This window comes from Pan paniscus, chromosome 22, assembly GCF_029289425.2.
Source record: "Pan paniscus chromosome 22, NHGRI_mPanPan1-v2.0_pri, whole genome shotgun sequence".
NCBI classification, from domain to species: Eukaryota; Metazoa; Chordata; class Mammalia; order Primates; family Hominidae; genus Pan; species Pan paniscus.
In genome coordinates, this window is record NC_073271.2 from 13,014,055 (window position 1) to 13,034,527 (window position 20,473).

At 35.5% G+C, this 20,473-nt stretch overlaps 1 long non-coding RNA gene across 8 annotated transcripts in view; it reads left to right on the forward strand.

The window, feature by feature from the left end:
• Positions 1–20,473, forward strand: part of LOC106634210 (uncharacterized) — a 240,570-nt gene that overhangs the window by 107,668 nt on the left and 112,429 nt on the right. For 7 of the 8 annotated variants that reach the window (XR_010111143.1, XR_010111135.1, XR_010111137.1 and 4 more), the window contains exon 3: positions 19,355–19,415. This is a non-coding gene — a long non-coding RNA (uncharacterized LOC106634210). Of the gene's footprint in view, positions 1–1,008; positions 17,683–19,354; positions 19,416–20,473 lie in introns of those variants that run through there. The other variant, XR_004668395.3, reaches the window with a different exon arrangement.

Sequence of the window (20,473 nt, forward strand, 5' to 3'; positions counted from 1 at the left end):
CACACTATTCTATGATTGGATTATCTGTATGTTTTTTCTGGGCCACTGAAGATTAAGTTGAATAAAGGAGGAGCTGGCACAAACCCTGACAGATAGTAGAAAGTTGACATCCTAACAGAGACAAAGAAAGAAGTATAAATGAAGATAATGAAACTCAAAATATAAATAAAAATTAAATATAACAATATAATAAAGAATATAAAATATAAAGACGATGTAGATTAGGGGTAAATAAATTCTATTTTTTAAAAACTGTATGGACCTTCTACTCTGGGCAGTAGGCTACATAGACATTGAATATTACAGCAATTTAAAGGATCGTATTCTTTTTTGTGAAAGACTATCTTGTTCCATTAAGGAGATGGGACACTGTGTTCAATCAAAGTGCGAAATCAAAGCCTGTAATCATGACACCTAGAAAACTAAATTTACCTAGAAAGCTAAAATTATGATAATGTTTTCTGTTTTGTAACTCCAAATGTGCAATAGTTACTAAATATATATAATAAATATATATTTAGATACATATATTTAGATAAAATAATATATAATATATTTAAAAACATATTTTTTATTTTAAAAATTATTTTAAATAGTCTTTGGTTAAGTTAATTTCTAGGTATTTCTTTGGTTAGTTTCTACATACTGAATTTTATATGTGGCTTTTGTAAATGGAATTTTTTTAATTTCATTTTCAGGTTGTTTACTGTTCGCGTATAGAAATGCTACTGGTTTTTGTGTATTGATTTTGTATCCTGCAATTTTACTGAATCAGTTTATGTACAAATCACATACATTCTTTCTTTTTAGTTACACAGGTATTTTGTAAAATAAAGAAGTTATTCATTCACAAACATAATATGAATGAAATTATCCTTGCATTACTCTAAAAATGAATGTTATAGATAAACAAAAATCAATGTTTTCACCCATATTAGTATGGTAATCTAGAAAAGTTTGTATGCAGAACATGGACAGTAAACTCCTTCTATAGTCCATGAGATGATTGCAAGTATAAATCTTACGAGATTTCCATTTGGTTCTCCTGGAGATAAGGGATGCTTAAAAACTGACGTATTCAGTCCAGTGGCCATTAATATGGGGATAATCTGGAATATTCCATTGTGGATCTGGAACAAATTTAACACAATTCACTACAGAAGGCAGTGTATGAATAATCCATGTGTTTTGCTAATTCTGCCTGCTCTTGGTTCAGTGACATGCTTTTTAAGGAGAATCTGTCATTACACATGCAGAAGACATTCAGGCCTGGGGGATATCACTACTCCAGCATAACCTCAAGTTAGTGGGGAGATTAAAGTCTGAAGTCAAAATTATTTCATCTGAAGTCAAAATTGTTATAAAATTGAAAGCACATACTTGAGGGTAAAGTGAGGTCATAGAGTGACTTTTCAAAAGCAGAATATACTCTCTATAACTGAGAAAAGACAGAGGAAGAGTGCCTGGTGGGCTGTGGTAAACAGAAAACCGAGGTGCAGCTCCTTTTGTGCACTCAGACACCATACTGGGTTGTAGACTGGATTCACTCTACCTTTCTAGGATGGCATTAATTAATTATTATTCATTTTTCATTCTTCAAAACACCCACATTTACACCTAGATATTGCTTGAGCATATTCATTTGACTGTGGAGAAACATACTTATCAAATAATCCAGTTGCAATAAGGGAATAATGAACAGGTATTTTCAGTTCTGGGGGTCATGCCCTACCCAGCAGTACTCCCAATTAATGGTTCAAATATGGGATTGGCTCTTCACTGGGCAGCTCTGGCTCAAGCTTCACTTCTTTCCAAAGGCTTTTCCACTTACTTGAGGTGATGCAATTGATGATGTCATATGTACATTTGATATTGAATCAAGAAAGCCCTGATGATGCCTCCCATTAAATAGAAATAAATGTCTTGAATATTTATGATTTTGTTATTTAAGTCTGAATAAAACCTTTCATTTGCTAAATGGTTGTTCTTATAGCCCATCCTTTCCTTTAAATCTGAAATTAGTTAATACATAAAATATAACTCCTAAGTGGTCAAGAAAGATGCCAGACTTCCTAGACTGCTATACTTAACATGCAAACCTCACTTGGCATGTAAACCAGAAAATGAAATATTGTGAATGGTTACCGTAAATGTCTTCTTAAACGAAGTCCAATTAATAAAACAACTAATAGTTTTACTGGTCTGCAACATCTTTGACTACCCAAATTTATTCATTTTAAACTTGGCATGATTTATCATTTTTAACTCAATACAGCACTAGAACCTCTTTAAAATTTCATAGAAAGAAAGGATTTATGACATATATTTAAAATTTATTGGCTAATTTTTTTTTTAATTTCAAATCAATTTATTTCAGGCCATTGTAATCTGGTTTATATGGTCCCAGAGGGATGACTGTGGAACCCCAAATTCTTAGACCAGTCAAAACCCCACTGAATCTGCCAGACAAAGATTGAATGAAGACCTGAAGGCCAAATCTCTAGATCTGAGAAGACAAAATATCCAAAAGCAGCAGAAGAGGCATTATACAAAATTACTTAGAAAAAGCCCTTATATTAAAAATTACATATTATTCAGTTTCTCTGTTTTGGAAAATTAAAAATTAAATGTACAATTTTATAGTTATTACAAAAGTAAGGGTTAAAACCCTAAACCACTTAAAACACCAGTTTTACCACACACTTAAACACAGAACTCTTTTCCCCAATGCGTGTTGGGTAGCATTATACTAGCAAAGATAACCGTACTTTATGAACTTTATACTTGTGTAAGTTGATTAGGGAAACTATTTTTAGAGTTATCAATTGAATCAATTCACATAAATTGCTTGGCACAATATCTGTACTTTAGAGGTGCTTAAAACTATTATTGTTTTTCTATTTGTGTGTGTGTGTGTGTGTGTGTGTGTTTTTTTTTTTTTGAGATGGAGTCTTGCTCTGTCGCCCAGGCATGATCTCCGCTCACTGCAAGCTCCGCCTCCTGGGTTCACGCCATTCTCCTGCCTCAGCCTCCCAGGTAGCTGGGACTACAGGTGCCCGCCACCGCGCCCAGCTAATTTTTTGTATTTTTAGTAGAGACGGGGTTTCACCGTGTTAGCCAGGATGGTCTCGATCTCCTGACCTCGTGATCCGCCTGTCTCGGCCTCCCAAGGTGCTGGGATTACAGGTGTGAGCCACCATGCCTGGCCCTATTTGTGTTTATTAACTAAAATGTTTTAACTATAACTTTTAAGTGTGTTAATACATATTGACTCATGTCAGTAATGATAAAACCTCATTTCACTTTTTGGTTGGTGTTTTAAGAACTTATGTTTATTTAAAATTCATCATTCCACTATGCAGCCATCAAAAGGAATGAGATCATGTCCTTTGCAGGGGCATGGATGAAGCCATTATCCTCAGCATATATACATTATTACCTCAAAATATACATTATTACCTACTATCATTACCTGCATTTAGGCCTTGCTTTTAAATTTCTCTTTGTGATTGACATGGTTTTCTTTCTTTCTGACAAATTAATTTCAATATCCTTATTATTGTCATCAACTACTTTATCCTCCTGCTTTTCATGCCATCTCTGCCCCTCCATCCATCCCTATCAAGTGTCACCTACAACCACAACACACCATACCACATTGTTTCTTATAGGCATTTTTTTTTTTTCTGTTGCCTAGGCTGGAGTGCAGTGGCACCGTCTCAGGTCACTTCAACCTCCGCCTCCTGGGCTCAAGCGATTCTCCCACCTCAGCCTCCTGAGTACCTGGAATTGCAGGTGCCCATCACCATGCTCAGCTAATTTTTGTATTTTTAGTAGAGACGAGGTTTCACCATGTTGGCCAGGCTGGTCTCGAACTCCCAACCTCAAGTGATCTATCTGCCTCAGCCTCCCAAAGTACTGGGATTACAGGTGTGAGCCACTATGCCCTGCTTCTTATAGCCTTTTTTATTAATCTATTTTTTCCCAACTTCTTGGTCTAAATAAATCTGAATTTTTCAACTAGTTTGCCTCATGCAATTTTCTCCTCTATTGATTCTCAAGGCATGAATCATCAAAGCGGTCTTGTCAAAAGGAAACATTATTTTTTTACTAAAATTATGAAGAAATTGAAGCAAATGTGATTTCAAAGACCTAACTTTATCCAATTTTCTACTTTTTTCCAAGCTCTACATTTTCACAGTAAAACTTCTGTTTTATCTTTTAACAACATGATAAAGAAAAACACAGATGGAAGAACATTGAGGGGGAATTCCTAAATGGGAGCAGTTAGCAGCTATGAAAATGTAGATATTCAAGAAGAAAAGAAAAAGTAAGCAAAACTGAATCATGAGACCATAGAAGAGTCAAAAAAATGTCAATTTATCTCAGCTTTCTGCAAACTACAACCCATGGGCCAAATTCAAGGTCTGTTTTTGTACAATCTACACATTAAGAATGGTTTTTACAATGATACGTGTTAGAAAAATGTTTAGAAAGTCATATTTTATGATGTGAAAATTGATAAAATGTTGTTGTCCATAAATAAAGTTTTATTGGAACACCATCACACTTTCATTTATGTATTTTCTATGACTGTTTTTATGCTGTAACAGCAGAATTAAGCAGTTGCGACAGAGATCATATGACATGCAGCATGTAAAACATGTATTATCTAGCCCTACATAGAGAAGTTTGCTGTCTCCAGATTTAGAACATTCCCCTAAGTTAATTTTCCCAGCTGATTACATCATTGAGTATCAGCTCTGGAATTTCAAGTTCAAATAAACCAAGGAGTACCTTCAGATTTTTTCATTAGAGTTTTTCTTTACAGTAACACAAGGTGGGAGCAAATAACCAGTAAGAGCAGTTACCTTCGTGTATCTGTCATTTTACAAAAAATAAACTGTTCATTTTGGGATAACTGTAGACTTATGCAGTTGTAAGAAATAAAACAGAGTTAGGTTAATCTTTATCCAGTTTCTCCAGTGCTAAAATCTTGAAAACTGTAGTACAATTGGAAAACAACGAAACAGTTGTGCAAAACAGTACAACTGAAAACAATATTATAGCCCAGATGTTAACATTGATATAGTCAAGATACAGCATGTTTCCTTTACTATTAGAATCCCTTGTGTTGCCCTTCTATAGATACACCTGCTTCTCTCTCAATCCCATCTCTGCCTTCACTCCTTAGCAACTTACCTGTTTTCCATTTCTATAATTTTAACATTTCAGGAGTATGAAAATGTAATCACAGAATGTGATCTTTGGGGATTGGCCTTTTTCACTCAGCATAATTCTCTTGAAATCAACCACATTGCTGAGTTTATCAATAGTTTGCTTCTTATTGAGTAGTATTCCAGGGTATGAATATACTACATTTTAACCACTCATCAGCTGAAGTACATCAAGGTGGTTTCCAGTTGGGGGCTATTGTGAATAAAGCTTCATGTATAGATTTTTCATGTAAATAGAAATTTTTATTTTGGGGGAATAAATTCCCATGAGTCAAATTGCTGGACCATATGTTAAGTGTTTGTTTCATTTTTAAAATAATTTGGCAAACAATCCCCAGAGTGGCTGTATCATTTTACGCTTTTGTTAGTAATATATGAATGATCCAATATACTCACCTACATTTGGTGTTGCCACTACTGTTTTGTTTGTTTATGTTAGACCTTCTAACAGGTATGTGGTGATATCTCATTGTGGTTTTAATTTGCATTTCCCTAATGTGCTTGTTTGTCATCCATATAGCCTCTTGGGTAGAATGTGTCTTATATGTTTTGCCCATTTGCCATTTAGACTGTTTGATTTTTTGACTGTTGAGTTGTGAGAAGTCTTTATGTTTTCTAGATACTGGTCCTTTTTCAGATAGATGGTTTGAAAAGATATTCTTCCAATCTGTGGCTTGTCTTTTCATTCTCTTAATGGAATTGTTGGGTAGGAAGTGTAATTTCTCCTCGACGCTCATAAATTCATAGTTCAAACAGACTTCAGTAGCAAAAGACAGATTAACAAGAGAAAAACAATCAAGTTTATTAATATGCACAGTGCCTATCACTCGGGAGAAACTTCAATGAAAGGTAACACAAGGGAGTGGCTTAGAAATCTGGTTTATATAGAATCTTCGACAAACAACAATATATTTTAGAGAAGTGACATGACAAAGAAAAGCAGTTTTAGGCTTCCAGAGGCAGGAAGCTGTGGGAAGTTAAATATATAGAAAAAAACTAATGGAGTAAGGTTTGTTTGTAGATTCCTCTGGTGCCATCTCTCAGCTGATAAGAGTTGTTTCCAGAAAGAATTTATACCTTCTCCTTACATGGAAAAGGGGGAGGATAGACAGAGCTCTTCCTTTGTTGGCTGTTTCGTGATTGCCTTTAGCTCAACAATATTTGTGTCACAGAGGCACATTTTGGGGTGACATCTCTGGTTTCCTTCAGAGTATTTTATGGAGCAAAAGTGTTTAATTTTGATGAATCAACTTACCAATTTTTCTTTATGTATAGTGATTTTGTTATAAATTCCAGTAACTCTTTGCCTAGTTCCAGGTCCTAAAGATCTTGTTTTGTTATTTTCTAAAAGTTTTATAGTTCAATGTTTTACATTTAGGCCTGTGATCCATTTTGAGTTAATTTGTATGTAAGATGTGTTATGTAGATCAAAATTCTCCCTCTCTTCCCCTTCACTCCCCTCCTCTCTTTATTTGTCTCTCTCTCTTCCTCTCTCTCTCTCTGTCTCTCCTGTGGCTGTCCAATTGCTGTGACACCATTTGCTGAAATGACTATCTTTTTTCTATTGAATTGATTTTGGGTCGGTCATGGCTGTAATCCCAGTACTTTGGGAGGCCGAGGCGGGTGGATCATTTGAGGCCAGGAGTTCGAGACCAGCCAGGCCAACATGGCAAAACCCCGTCTCTACTAAAAATACAAAAAGTTAGCCAGGCATGGTGGCACACACCTGTAATCTCAGCTACTCTGGAGGCTGAGGCAGGAGAATAGCTTGAACTTGGGAAGTGGAGGTTGCAGTGAACCAAGATCGTGCCATTGCACTCCAGCCTGGGTGACAGAGCAAGACTCCGTATCAAAAAAAAAAAATGGTTTTGTATCTTTGTCAAAAATCAGTTGTTTCTTGGGCATGTATATATGAGCCTCGTTCTAGATTCCCTGTTCTATTCCATTGATTGGTGTGTCTGTCTCTCTGCCAATACTGCCACACAGTCTTGATTAGAGTCACACAGTAAACTACTACTATTTTTATTATTACTAATTTATTTTACATATATTATTAGGTCTAATGTTAGTATATTATACTAGTTAAAAATCAGTCTTTACATCAAATAGACTAATTCCTGCTGCTATATATTTTTTCCCAAAATTGTTTCAGTTATTCTAGTTCCATTACATTTCCAAATACATTTGGAATACTTTTACCTATATCTATAATAAATCTTGCTGGGGTTTTGGTCAGAATTGAATTAAACGTGTATATCAATTTGGAGAGAACTAACATCTTTGTCGAGACTTGCAATCCGTGAACATAACAATATCTGTCTCCAGATCTCTTAGGTTTCTTATCAGCATTTTGCAGTTTTCATCACACAAGTCCTGTACATATTCTTTTATCTACACCTAACCAGTTCATTTTTTTAGCAATTCTAGATAATATTGTGTTTTTACCTTCTTGGCTTATTGCTGATCTTAGGGAGAAAGCATTTAGTTTTTTACCATTAAGTATAATGTTAATTATAGGATTTTTTTTGTAAAAGATCTTTATCGAGTTGAGAAAGTTCACCTGTGTTCCTAGTTGTCTGAGAATTTTTAGTCATGAATGGGTGCCGAATTTTGTCAAGCGCTTTTTTTAAATTTTTGCTTTGATTGATATTATCATGTGATTTTTCTTTTTTAGCCTGTTGATGTGGTGAATTGTACTGATTGATATTTGAATATTAAACTGGCTTTGCATCCCTAGAATATACCTCACCAGGTCACTGTGTACTAGGTTGGTGCAAAAGTGCTTGCCATTTTGGACCATGAATTTTGAATCATTAAAACTAGGCTCAAACACATCTGTATTAATCAAAGTAAGAACCATTACAATCAACACAATTTTGCCAACAAGAAATAAGTTTGTTTACTCCTGTAGCATAAAAATCTGTGCTTTGAGATTCGAGGAACTTTTGGAAAGCACTTTCTGCATCCTGCTGGTTGTGGAAGCGTTTTCCCTGCAAAAAGTTGTCAAGATTCTTGAAGAAGTGGTAGTCGGTTGGTGAGAGGTCAGGTGAATATGGTGGATAAGGCAAAACTTCATAGCCCAATTAGTTCAACTTTTGAAGCGTTGGTTGTGCAACATGCAGTCAGGCATTATTGTGGAGAATAACTCGGCCCTTTCTGTTGACTAATGCCAGCTGCAGGGATTACAGTTTTCAGTGCATCCCATCGATTTGCTGAGCATACTTCTCAGCTATAATGGTTTCACCAGGAATCAGAAAGCTGTAGTGGATCAGACCAGCAGCAGACCACCAAACGGTGACCATGACCTATTTTGGGTGCAAGTTTGGCTTGGGGAATTGCTTTGGAGCTTCTTCTCAGTCCAACCCTGAGCTGGTCATCACAGGTTGTTGTATAAAATCCACTTTTCATCACACGTCACAATCTGATCAAGAAATGGCTCATTGATGTTGTGTAAAATAAGTGAAGATGACACTCCAAAACGACGATTTCTTTGATTTTCACTCAGCTCATGAGACACCCGCTTATCGAGATTTTCACCTTTCCAATTTGCTTCAAATGCCAAAAGACCATAGAATGGTCGACGTCGAGTTCTTTGGCAACTTCTCATGTAGTTGTAAGAGGATCAGCTTCTCAGTTGGTCATTGTTAACTCCCAATGGCCGGCCAATATGCTCCTCATCTTCAAGGCTCTTGTCTCCTGTGCAAAACTTCTTGAACCATGACTGTACTGTAGGCTTATTAGCAGTTCCTGGGCCAAATGTATTGTTGTCGTTGATGTATTACCCATTTTGAACTCAAATAAGAAAATTGCTTGAATTTGCTTGTTGATTAATGTTATTTCCATAGTCTAAAATAAACGTAAAATAAACAGCAAGTAATAAGTCATTAGCAAAAAACATAAAGTGAGAAATGCCCATTAAAATGATGTATAACATAACCACATTTATTTAAGAATGTATTTCTTTTTTTTTTTTCTTTTTTTTGAGACAGAGTCTTGCTCTGTCGCCCAGGGTGGAGTGTGGTGGCGCGATCTCGGCTCACTGCAAACTCCACCTCCTAGGTTCACGCCATTCTCCTGCCTCAGCCTCCCAAGTAGCTGGGACTACAGGTGCCCACCACCACGCCCAGCTAATTTTTTGTATTTTTTTTTTTTTAGTAGAGACGGGGTTTCACCATGTTGGCCAGGATGGTCTCGATCTCCAGACCTCGTGATCTGCCCACCTCGGCCAACCAAAGTACTGGGATTACAGGCGTGAGCCACCAAGCCCGGCCAAGAATGTATTTCAATACAAATGGCAAATTCCAACCATGTACTCACCTAATATAATTCTTTTTTATATATTGATGAATTTTATTTGCTAATATTTTGTTAAGAAATTTTGTGTCCATATAGATTCCTCCTCTTACACTGTCTTGTCTGATTTAAGTATCGCAATAATGTCAACTTCATAAAATAAATTGCGAAACGTTCCCTCTTCCCTATTTTCTCAAAAAGTTTATGTAGAATTGGTGATAAAACTTTCAATAATGGCCAGATGCGGTGGCTCATGCCTGTAATCCCAGCACTTTGGGATGCCGAGGCAGGTGGATCACCTGAAGTCAGGAGTTCGAGACCAGCCTCGCCCACATAGTGAAACCCCATCGATACTAAAAATACAAAAATTAGCTGGGTGTGGTGGCGGGCGCCTATAATCCCAGCTACTAGGCAGGTTGAGGCAGAAGTATTGCTTGAACCTAGGAGGCAGAGTTTGCAGTGAGCCAAGATTGCACCATTGCACTCCAGCCTGGGCAACAAGAGCGAAACTCCATCTCAAAAAAAAAAAAAAAAACCTTTCAATATTTGTTACAATTATCCAGCTAAATTATCTAGGCCTGGAGATTTCTTTTTGAGAGAGTTGTTAAATTACATATTCAATCTCTTTCTTTCTTTCTTTTTTTAAAATAGAGACAGGGTCTTGCTTTGTCACCCAGGCTGGAGTGTAGTGGCATGGTCATAGCCCACTGCAGCCTCAAACTCTGGGGCCAAAGCCATCCTCCCACCTCAGCCTCCTAATTAGGTAGGATTACAGGTGTGCATCACCACAACTAGCTAATTTTTAAATTTTTTCGTAGAAATGGTGTCTCACTATGTTGCCCAGCCTGGTCTCAAACTCCTGGCCTCAAGTGATCCTCCTGCCTTAGCCTCCCAAAGCACTGGGATCACAGACATGAGCCACCATGCCTGGCCTTCAGTTTTCTTAATAGTTATAGGACTCATTTCATTATAGGGATCAGTCAAGTGATCTAATTCATGTTGAGTGAGTTGTGGTAATATGTGTTTTTAAATAATTGGTTCATTTCATCTAAGATATTCAATTTATGTGTTTAGTGTAGTTTGCAGTGTTCCCTTATTATGTTTTGCTGTGTGATATGCCCTGTTTCATTTCTGATATTGATAATTTGTATATTCTTATTTCTCAGTCTTGCTGAGGGGATGCCGATTTTATTAATCTTTTCAAATACACATGTTGTTCATCGATTTCTCCCTGTTGTTCTGTTTTCATTTTTGTGTACTTGTGCTCTTATTTTCTTTCTCTTCTGCTTTAGGCTGATTTTGCTCTTCTTACTCTTGTTTTTTGATATTAGACCTTTGATTATATATTTGAGACTTTTCCTCTTTTCTAGTTTATACATTTATTGCTATTACTTTTGCTGTGAGCACTGCTGTAGCTGTGTCCCACAAATTTTGATATGTTGTATTTTCATTTTCATTCACTCCAATTTATTTTTCTTTCACTTGAGACTTCCTCTTTGACTCATTAATTATTTAGGAGTGTGTTAATTAGTTTCCAAGTATTTGGAGATTTTCCTGTTATCTTTCTGTTATTGATTGCTATTTTGATTATATTGTGGTCTGAAAACACTTTCTATATGATTTCAGTTATTTTTAATTTGTTGAGATGTGCTTTACGTGCTATATAATGTGACCTATCTTGGAATATGTTTGTTTGTGGGCACTTGAAAATAATGTGTATACTTCTGTGGTTGGGTGGTATGGTTAATAAATGTCAACTAGATTCTGTTGATGAATGATTTGTTGGATTCTATATCCTTGATAATTATCTGTTTAATTGTTCTGCCCATTATTGGGAGATGTGTGTCAAAGTATACAACTATAAATGTGAACTTGTCGGCCGGGAGCGGTGGCTCACCCCTGTAATCCCAGCACTTTGGGAAGCCAAGGCGGGGGGATCACGAGGTCAGGAGTTGGAGACCAGCCTGACCAACATGGTGAAACCCCGTCTCTACTAAAAATACAAAAATTAGCCAGGTGTAGTGGCATGCACCTGTAATCCCAGCTACTCAGGAGGCTGAGGCAGGAGTATTGCTTGAACCTGGGAGGCGGAGGTTGCAGTGAGCCGAGATTGCACCACTGCACTCCAGCCTGGGTGACAGTGAGACTCCATCTCAAAAATAAAAATAAAAATATAAATAAATAAATAAATAAATAAATGTGAACTTGTCTGTTTCTCTTTTCTGTTTCATACTCTACATATTGAGCAGCTTTGTTTTGGTGCATACACATTCAGGGATGCTATGTCTTCTTGCTGGATTGTTTCTTTTATCATTGTGTGATGTCTACCTGTGTCTCTGGTAATTTTCTGTCCTTGGAAGTCTATTTTATTTGATATTATTAAAGACACTCCTGTTTTCTAATGTTTGACTAATATGCTTACTTTAATCATTTTACTTTCAACCTGTTTATATTGTTATATTTAAATTTTCATTGTAGACAGCATATAATTGGGCCATGGTTTTTAAATCCACTGTGCAAATCTCTGCCATTTCATTGGTATATTCAAACAATTCACATTTACTTCAATAATTTATTTATATGATTTAAGCCTGCCATTTGAATAGTTATTTTTTGTTTGTTCTTTCTGTTTTTTATTTCTCTGAGTTTTTTCTCCTGCCTTTTTGTGGGTTACTTAAACAAATTTTAATATTTTTAGAATTTTGACATATCTAGAATTTTTTTTTACTAAATTTCATTATGTAATTTTTTAGTGGCTGCTTTATGTATTATGTTACATATACATAACTTATCACAGTCTACTAGTATCCTCATTTTACCATTTCAAGCAGTTAAAAAATCTTACCTACTTTTGTACCTTCACTCTTACCCATTTATAATATAATTGTCTTAGATATTTCCTCCACATGCGTTTAGCACTATATCAGACAGTGCTCTATTTATGTTTCCACAATCAAACATAATTTAGAAAACTCCAGAAAAGGAAAGTCTGTTCTATTTATCCATATTTGTATGTACTGAATTCTTTCTTCCTTTCTAAACTTCCAAGTTTCCCTCTTTTGTCTTTTCCATTCTGTGTGGACAACTTCCTTAGCCATTCTGTCAGGTTAGGCCTGCTAGTTGAAAATTATTCTAGTTTTCTTTATCTAACAATGTTTTCCTTTCCCCTTCATTTCTAAAGGATATTTTCTATGGATATAAAACTCTAGGTTGATAGTTCTTTGCTTTCAGCAAGTGAAACGGTCATGTCCTTTCCTTTTGGCTCCCATGGTTTCTGATGGGAAACCGGCTGTCTGAATCATTTTTCCTCTATAGATAAGACTGTGTTTTTTCCTGCTCTTTTCAGATTTTTTCTTTAAGTTTTTGTAAGTTTGACTATGATATGCTTTAGTATAAATTTCTTTGGTTTTATTCTGTTTGTGGTTTGCTCAGCTTCTTGAATCTCTGTCCTTTTTGCTATATTTTGGAAGTTTCCAGCCACTATAGCCACTATTTCTTTGAGGATATTTTAAGCATTGCCCTTTTTCTCCTCTCTTTCTGGGATTCTAGTGACACAGATACAAATGTTTTATTTTTTGTTATAGTTTCACAGTTGCCTAAGTCTCTGTTTTTAAGTATAGTTTATTTCTGTTGTTCAGATTAAGTTATTTCCATTATTCTTTCTTCCAGTTCACTGATTCTTTCTTCTGCCTTCTCCACTCTGCTGTCAAGTACATCCCTTAGTTTTTGATAATTTCAATTATTTTATTTTTCTGTTCTAAAATTTTATCTGATTATTCTTTGTATCTTCTATTTCTTTGTCAAAACTTTTACCTTTTTCGTTTGTTTCCACTATGCTTATAATTGCCTCTTGGAGCATTTTCATGACAGCTGCTTTAAAATCTTTGTCAGATAATTCTAACATCTCTGTCATCTCAGTGTTCGCATGTATCAATAGCCTTGTAAAAATTCAGTTTGAGATCTTCTTTCTGTTTTGGGTGACAAATGATTTTCAGTTGAAACCTGGACATCTTAGGTATTATGTATGAGGTTCTAATTCTTATTTAAACCTTCTGTTTTATCTGGCTTCTTCTTACACCACTCCAGCCGGGAAAAGGGAGCATGCCACCTTGTTACTGCCAGATATGGATAGAAGTAGCTCCTGCTCTTCAATGAACCTCCGTTGGTTTCTGCTACCAAACTGACCTCCACTGATATCTTCCTGGCGAGAAAAAATGGAGTAGTTTGTTGCTGCTCTTATTGTGGTCTTCACCAGTGCTTTAGAAGTTGAGGGATAGCATGGTAGCCTCATTACAGCTGGACAGTTTCAAATGTTCTCAATCTCCACCAAACCTCCTCTCATACTACCTCACTGGAGAGGGAGATGGATACCTCATTATTGTTGAGTTTGGGGTGGAAGTCTAGACTGCCCATTTAGTCAACATAGACACTGCATGTAGGGTAAGAGAAGAATCTTGCTAACCCCCGGCAGGGATGAAACTCCTAGATTCCTGTTCAGACTTCTTTTACACTACTCTGGGTGCTGGAAGGAGAGGGTGTTGGAATACCCTGGCAAGGATCAGCGTCTGGGCTTGCCACTTTGCCTTTGCAGGTGTACATGGGGATGGGATCATAATTCTTTTTGTGGTGTTCAACGAGAGCAAAATGATATTGCTTTCTGTCTTTCTAGGCTGCCCCTTTCTTGTTCCTTTGACTAGAGAGAACAGCCTTTTGTTGGAACTTTGTTTTTTTGTCTGAACCACTTGGCATTTCTGGGTTGCAGGCTTCTTCAGCTCTGAGGTTTTGATGTATAAGGTAAAAATTTTAAATCCATGTCATTCCTTGAGTCCTTCAGTCTCTAGCTAGTTTTTCATCTTCTCTCAGCTTTTCAGAGTCTCTTTAAATTTCTTTGATATGTAATGTGGAGAGATTTTAGTTGTACCTAGAAGGGGAATTAGAAAAAACTATGTCTACTCCATCTTTCTACAAGTGAAAGTCTCCCATTACTTTGCTTCTTTTTAAAAATTGTTTTTAATTGGGAAGACAGCATACAATTTTCACATCAGATTCTTTCAGGAAGTTCAACAGAATTATACAAAACTAATCATGAATTTAGTATTAAAAAGGAAACCTTCAGACAGAGAAAACATCTCTAATTTATTTTTTAATATCCATTTTACTTCCACTTTGCAATTTCCATCGGTTTGTTTCTTGACAAGTTTGTCTCTTTTAGGACCTGCAACATCTCTGTTTAGTAGTGAGCTTTTCTCATTTAAAAGTACTTACTGAAAGACTCCCACATGGGAGTCACGTCAGTTTCCTTCACTGATGTTCTCCTATGCCTATCAGAAGGCCTGGCACATACTAGGACTTAATAAATAATCTGCTGAATAAGTGAATGAGAACTGGAAATTTAAATTTTTATGTCAATGAATGTGTCATCTACTTTCTTGTTTTGCTGAATCATGGGGCTTAAGTTTCTGCCAAGCACTCTTTAAATATGTGCTTAGGACACTAGCAGATTTGTCCAGAATTTTGCAATCTAGAAAAAAAGCAATTTTAATTTTAGCCCGTGTGTAAATTTTTAGTTTATGGTTTAGAATTGCATTATTTTGAATTACAAATGGGGAGGATGACATGATGGTTCTCACGTGTGTGTATGTGTGTGTACACATTCACTCCTATCGTTGCTAAAGAAAGTCACCTGAAGGACATGGCACAAAAACAACCGCAAACCATTTTTAGTTATGTTTCCTAGATGCCTGAATCTTTTCTCAGATTTTTTTCTATTAGACAAGTCACAGTTTGATTATCTTTGAAAGTCATTGTTATGTATTGTGCAGTGTATGTGTTTACACATGGAAAAGGGGCAACATTAATCCATTATTTGGGGAAGACACTGAATATAATGTTAAATTTTTTGCTAACAATCATACTTTAGATAAAGATTCTCCAATTATTGCAACATTTTAAAAAAATAAAGTTAAAGGACATGGTTCTTTTTAGTGCCACTCAGTATGTTTGGTTTCTGTACTAATAATGCTTGCTTTCCTGTTTGGCTTTAAATTCTGCTTAAGGAAATTGTGAAACATTTAATTCACTCTACTTTTGTTAGAAAGTATAGAAATGTTCGTGCATGGGATTCATTGCCTGCTAGAATGGAAATTCATTGGGGAGGGGAACCATTTCATTTTACTACCTAAGAGCTGTTGACACAGTCCCTGCATCTTTCAAAGGCATCTTTCATGCCACACGGGCAAACTGTAGCCAGTGAAGAAACAGAAAGAGCCCTTCTCACATATGTCAATCTCAGAAAACTTGCATAGCAGCTGTGCTAGGTACTGATGAGGATTACTATAGACCCAGTTGCAGGGTTTTATGTGGATAAAGAGACAACTGGCTTTCTCAGGGGAGCACTTTGTTGGAGATTGCAGCAATAGTGCATCCCTGCTGTTGCTAGAAGACATTGTGACCATGTAGTACAAAATCAGTGCCAGATAAAATCAGAAAGTAACAAAAAGCAAGAAGAAAACTCGGAGTTTTTTTAAATCTTAAAGTGAGAGACGAAAACAAATGTTCTGGGCTTGTTTCATTCACTTGTAAGGAAAAGGAGACAGATGAAGGGATGCCTTTAACTCAGAAAACTTGAAGGGCTTTCAGTCTTTTCATTTGAGAACCATTTGGGTGTGTTGAGAAAAAAAGTTGCAGAGTAGGCATGTTCAGACCTTTATTTGCTACATTTGGTAGGAAAGATTTTTTTTTTCCCCTCTTAACTGCAAGAAGCCAGAGTTTTCTGTGCAAACGAAACAGGCGTTGCAAGAATCAGATTCACTTTGGACGACTCTTCACATTCCAAGTCATCATTGCGTTAGGCAGCACAATTCCATCTCTGGTTGATGGGCAGAAAAAGTGGGCAGCTTGCCAGGTAGACGTTTCCATGACTCCCAGCCCCCAAAGGTGATGCGTTTTTCAGCTAATTCAATGAAGAGTGGGCTGAACTTTGGGTCTAAACGAGACAATAGCTGCCTTCGCAGTATCAGCAGAATGGTTGATGGGAGTGCACTCTACATTTGGCAGAGAATCATGTGACCTTACGACTGAGATTTTGTGATGGTGCCAACGGAGACTTGGAAAGCAGCAACCATCCTGACTTTTTTCTTCTTTTCTAACATGGCTCAGGAAATGGTGGATCTTAATACTTGACTTTAGCCAGACTCAGCAAGCGACTGAGCTTTGAAGCACAACTTCGCCTTTATTCTGGGTTTTTGGCAGGCCACCAGGAGGCTGTCCCTTTCACGCCTGATAAATTCTGCTGCTTATCTCTAAATAGAAAAAAAAAAAAGGAAAATAATAATAGAATATTGAGGCATAACAAGTGAATTCTAAAATTGTATGTGCTTTTTGTTTTTTTTGTTTTTTGTTTTTTGTTTTTTTTGCCTTTTCTGACTGGTGATTTGTATTTTTGTTTTATTTATTTATTTATTTTATAGGTTACTACCTTTCTGCTTGTAGAAGAATCCAAGTAGTTGGGTCTTTTTTTTTTTTTTTTTTTTTTTTTGGTTTATAATGAACAGGCATTTGAACTGGGCAAACAGGACGACAGCAGCAGTGAGCATGAGATCATTGCATTGCAGCACTGTAGCAAACTGGCACCCTGCCTTTGCACCCCTTTGGTTCAGGAGACAAACGTGTGCAATCCTCATTTCTAAAGTCAGCACAGCCTGGAAGGATTCCTGGTCTCTCCCACCTTCTACCATTCTGCTGCCAGTGACGGCAAGGATTGGTGTAGCTTCTGCGCAGTGCTTTGTGCCTGGAATACCGAGAAGGAAGAAAAAGAAGACAAGCACCCTGGTCCTTTTCTAAGAAATTACAGGCGCCCTTGAAGAAAAAATCTGAGTGTGTCCTACTACATGCAAGAGTGCTGGAAAAAAAAAAAAAAAAAAAAAGAGACGCTCCTGCTCAAAAACAAAAACAAAAGCAAACAAACAAAAATCCAAACCAAAACAAACCAAAAAAGCAAACATTGGCTGTATAACTACAGAGACATCGGGCTTTGTAAATCAGCTTTTTAAGGCAACATAACCAAATGAGCCTTCTTTATTTTTATTATTTCAAACCATATGGCATAATTAGCAATATATTGCACTTGGTGAAATCGCACCTTTCATATCAGGTATAACTTTTTTTGTTGTTTTTCTTTTAAGGGCTACTGTTATATAAAAGGGAATCCTTGAACTTTCAATTTACTCTTATTTAACTCATTGCCCACTTTACTCTTATTAACTTTTTCCTTTTCCTCTCTTGCTCTAATCTTGATTAAAATAGAAACTTAAGGAAAGATAGAAAAATCTCTATGAAAAAGACAATACATGTTTTTACGTGGGGTATACACAGAAGTTTTGGAAAGATATTAATATATCTGTGCTTTTTGTGTCCAGTATTAGTTTTTGCTATCTAAGAAAAGTGAATGTTTAGACCTAGTGGGTAAAAAAAGTAAATCTTTCATGTGACTTATAATTTGAAATGTGAAAGAAGAAACTTTTTAACTTGTAGAAAAGGGTTATATTAGAATATGCATTGAATGACTGATAAATAAGATTGCTTTTGGGGAAGTTATATTCAAATTATTTACAAAGATTTCAGTAGAACAAAAATAGGAATGAGAAGAGCATGTTCTCAGTTGCTAGGTAGAAAAGAAGCTTCTTTCATAATAATATGCTCTTTTAAAATACATTTTAAAAGAAGTACTTGTCCTAGAGCAGTTGCAAAAAGCATTGGAAATATCAAGTGTATTAGAAAAAGTACATGCAAACTTGTTTTAAGTTCAGAGCAATGTATTGGCTCAGCAGATAACTGCATTGCATTATAATTATTTTGTCTGTTTGTAGAAGTAAATTGCTAAGCAATTTAAGCATTTTATTAAAAAAACAGTTTTGCCTGGTTCAGTGTGAAAGGATTAGCAGATGCATTCCAGCTATTTTAGTTTTGATAAAAAATGTTTCTAAACAAGTGTAAAAATAATTTTTAAAAGAGAATGCTTTTGAAAAATTCAGCAAGTATCAATGAAAACTATAATTTGCATACTAAGAATTGACGTTATAATATTTCGGTAAAAATATACTTTGGTAATCTGTTATGCTTTTAAAATCATATTTTCTTATATTATAAATATGTAGGGTAAACAATGAAAAATATAGAACTGATTAATTCTGCCTTTGTGTTTGCTATTCTATGAACAATTACAGGAAATTGCAAAATCCCTATATACTGATAACATTCAAATAAAACGTTTTGTTGGTTATTGTTCACTAATTATTTACAAAATAGCTCTTGTACCTCCATGCTGCCTCAGCTAATGGTACACCAACTTTCACTGGCTTAATTAATATTGATAAACCTGTTTCCATGTTTCAAGATCCTTTAGTTTAAAAACATTATTTTAAATGTTATTTTTAGCAGCCATTAATCTCTACACTCTTAATTATCTTATTAAGCTCCATGCCAAATCCAAATCTCTTTTCAGCTTTCGCTACTTCATTGTGCAAAACCTAGTCGCTTCTCTAACAGCCATCGTCCTTTCACTTTCAAAACTGTTACTGTGAAAACAACACGAACCAAAATGAACGCATAAATGCAAACTATGAAACCACTTTATATGTCATATGAGTAGCCTGGGTGGGGCCCTATGAGTCTTCCAAGGCTTTAAAAAAAAAATACTTTAAAAGGTTTTGCCCATTTTGATATCGTGTTTTCTTCTCGATCGTCTACCCTCATTCCCACTATCCACTCAGATGCTCCTCCTAGACAGCAGTTGTCTGATATTTCTCCTTTTGTGGTTGTTTTAGGGAAAAACTTAAAATGGATATGAAAAGTGAAGAAAGTGATCATAGGAGAAAACCATTTCAGGTAAAAATAAAAAACAAAGAGCAAATAAGATTTACTGTTTTTAAAGAAAAACAACATTCTTTTGACTGTGTTTTGTTATAAGAATTAATTTCATATTCTTTATGAGTGTAACTGTTGAAATTTTATTGATGGTTTTCATTTGAAAATGTGTGCTATGACCTGCCTTTGTGAAAAATTTCTTGTGGTCAATTGGGCAGTTTGTGTCCCATTGAATATATGTCTGTGTATCCATACGCTTAAGATAGGTGCAATACGGTTTACTAGAAAGCTTTATAGGAAAAGAAAAAAATTATATTTTCTTATTTGTTGTACCATATAAAAGGAAGTGAAATCAGGAGGAGGGGAATAAGGTCATGCTTTTTCATCTGTTTTACATGACCTGATAAGACAATGAAACCAAAACATGCTTTCTTATAGTTATGGTAAAACTAAACCCAATGCTGCCTCTTATTTCACATTTGCATTTATAAATATATGTTGAAATATTTTTACTACAACTGAATGTATGATTGTTGATTATTTACTATAGTTTTTAATAATTATGAGGACAATTTAAGAATAAATAATGGTTTAAAATTATGTAGAACACATGATCTATATAAAGGCTATAAAACGTATTTATTTCAAAATATGCAAAATCACTAAGCAATTAGTATGTAGTATTATTTTACACAATAAAGATATAATTAGGAAATGCTAAGTGATTATAGATGTGAAATGATTAATGATTGTACAACTTATCATTTTGTTGCAGTTGAGTTTACAATCTTAAAAAAACGTGTATGTGGCTGGCTTTATGTTTACTCGTTTGTGTGTTTGCTTGTTGTCTGGTGGTTTAAAACATTTTTTAGTAATATTTTATTTTTGCCCAACCTGTTGACCAGATGAGAGTCGTATGTAGCCATGCATTTTAAGTGTATCTTTTTTGAACAATAAGTTTAAATATATTTTATTTAGGAAAGAAAATATCCTATGTCATGTAATACATCTGGAGTATAAATGTTAGTGTGGAGTATTAGTAATCATGCCATTATCATGCCATTTAGTTTAGTTTTATA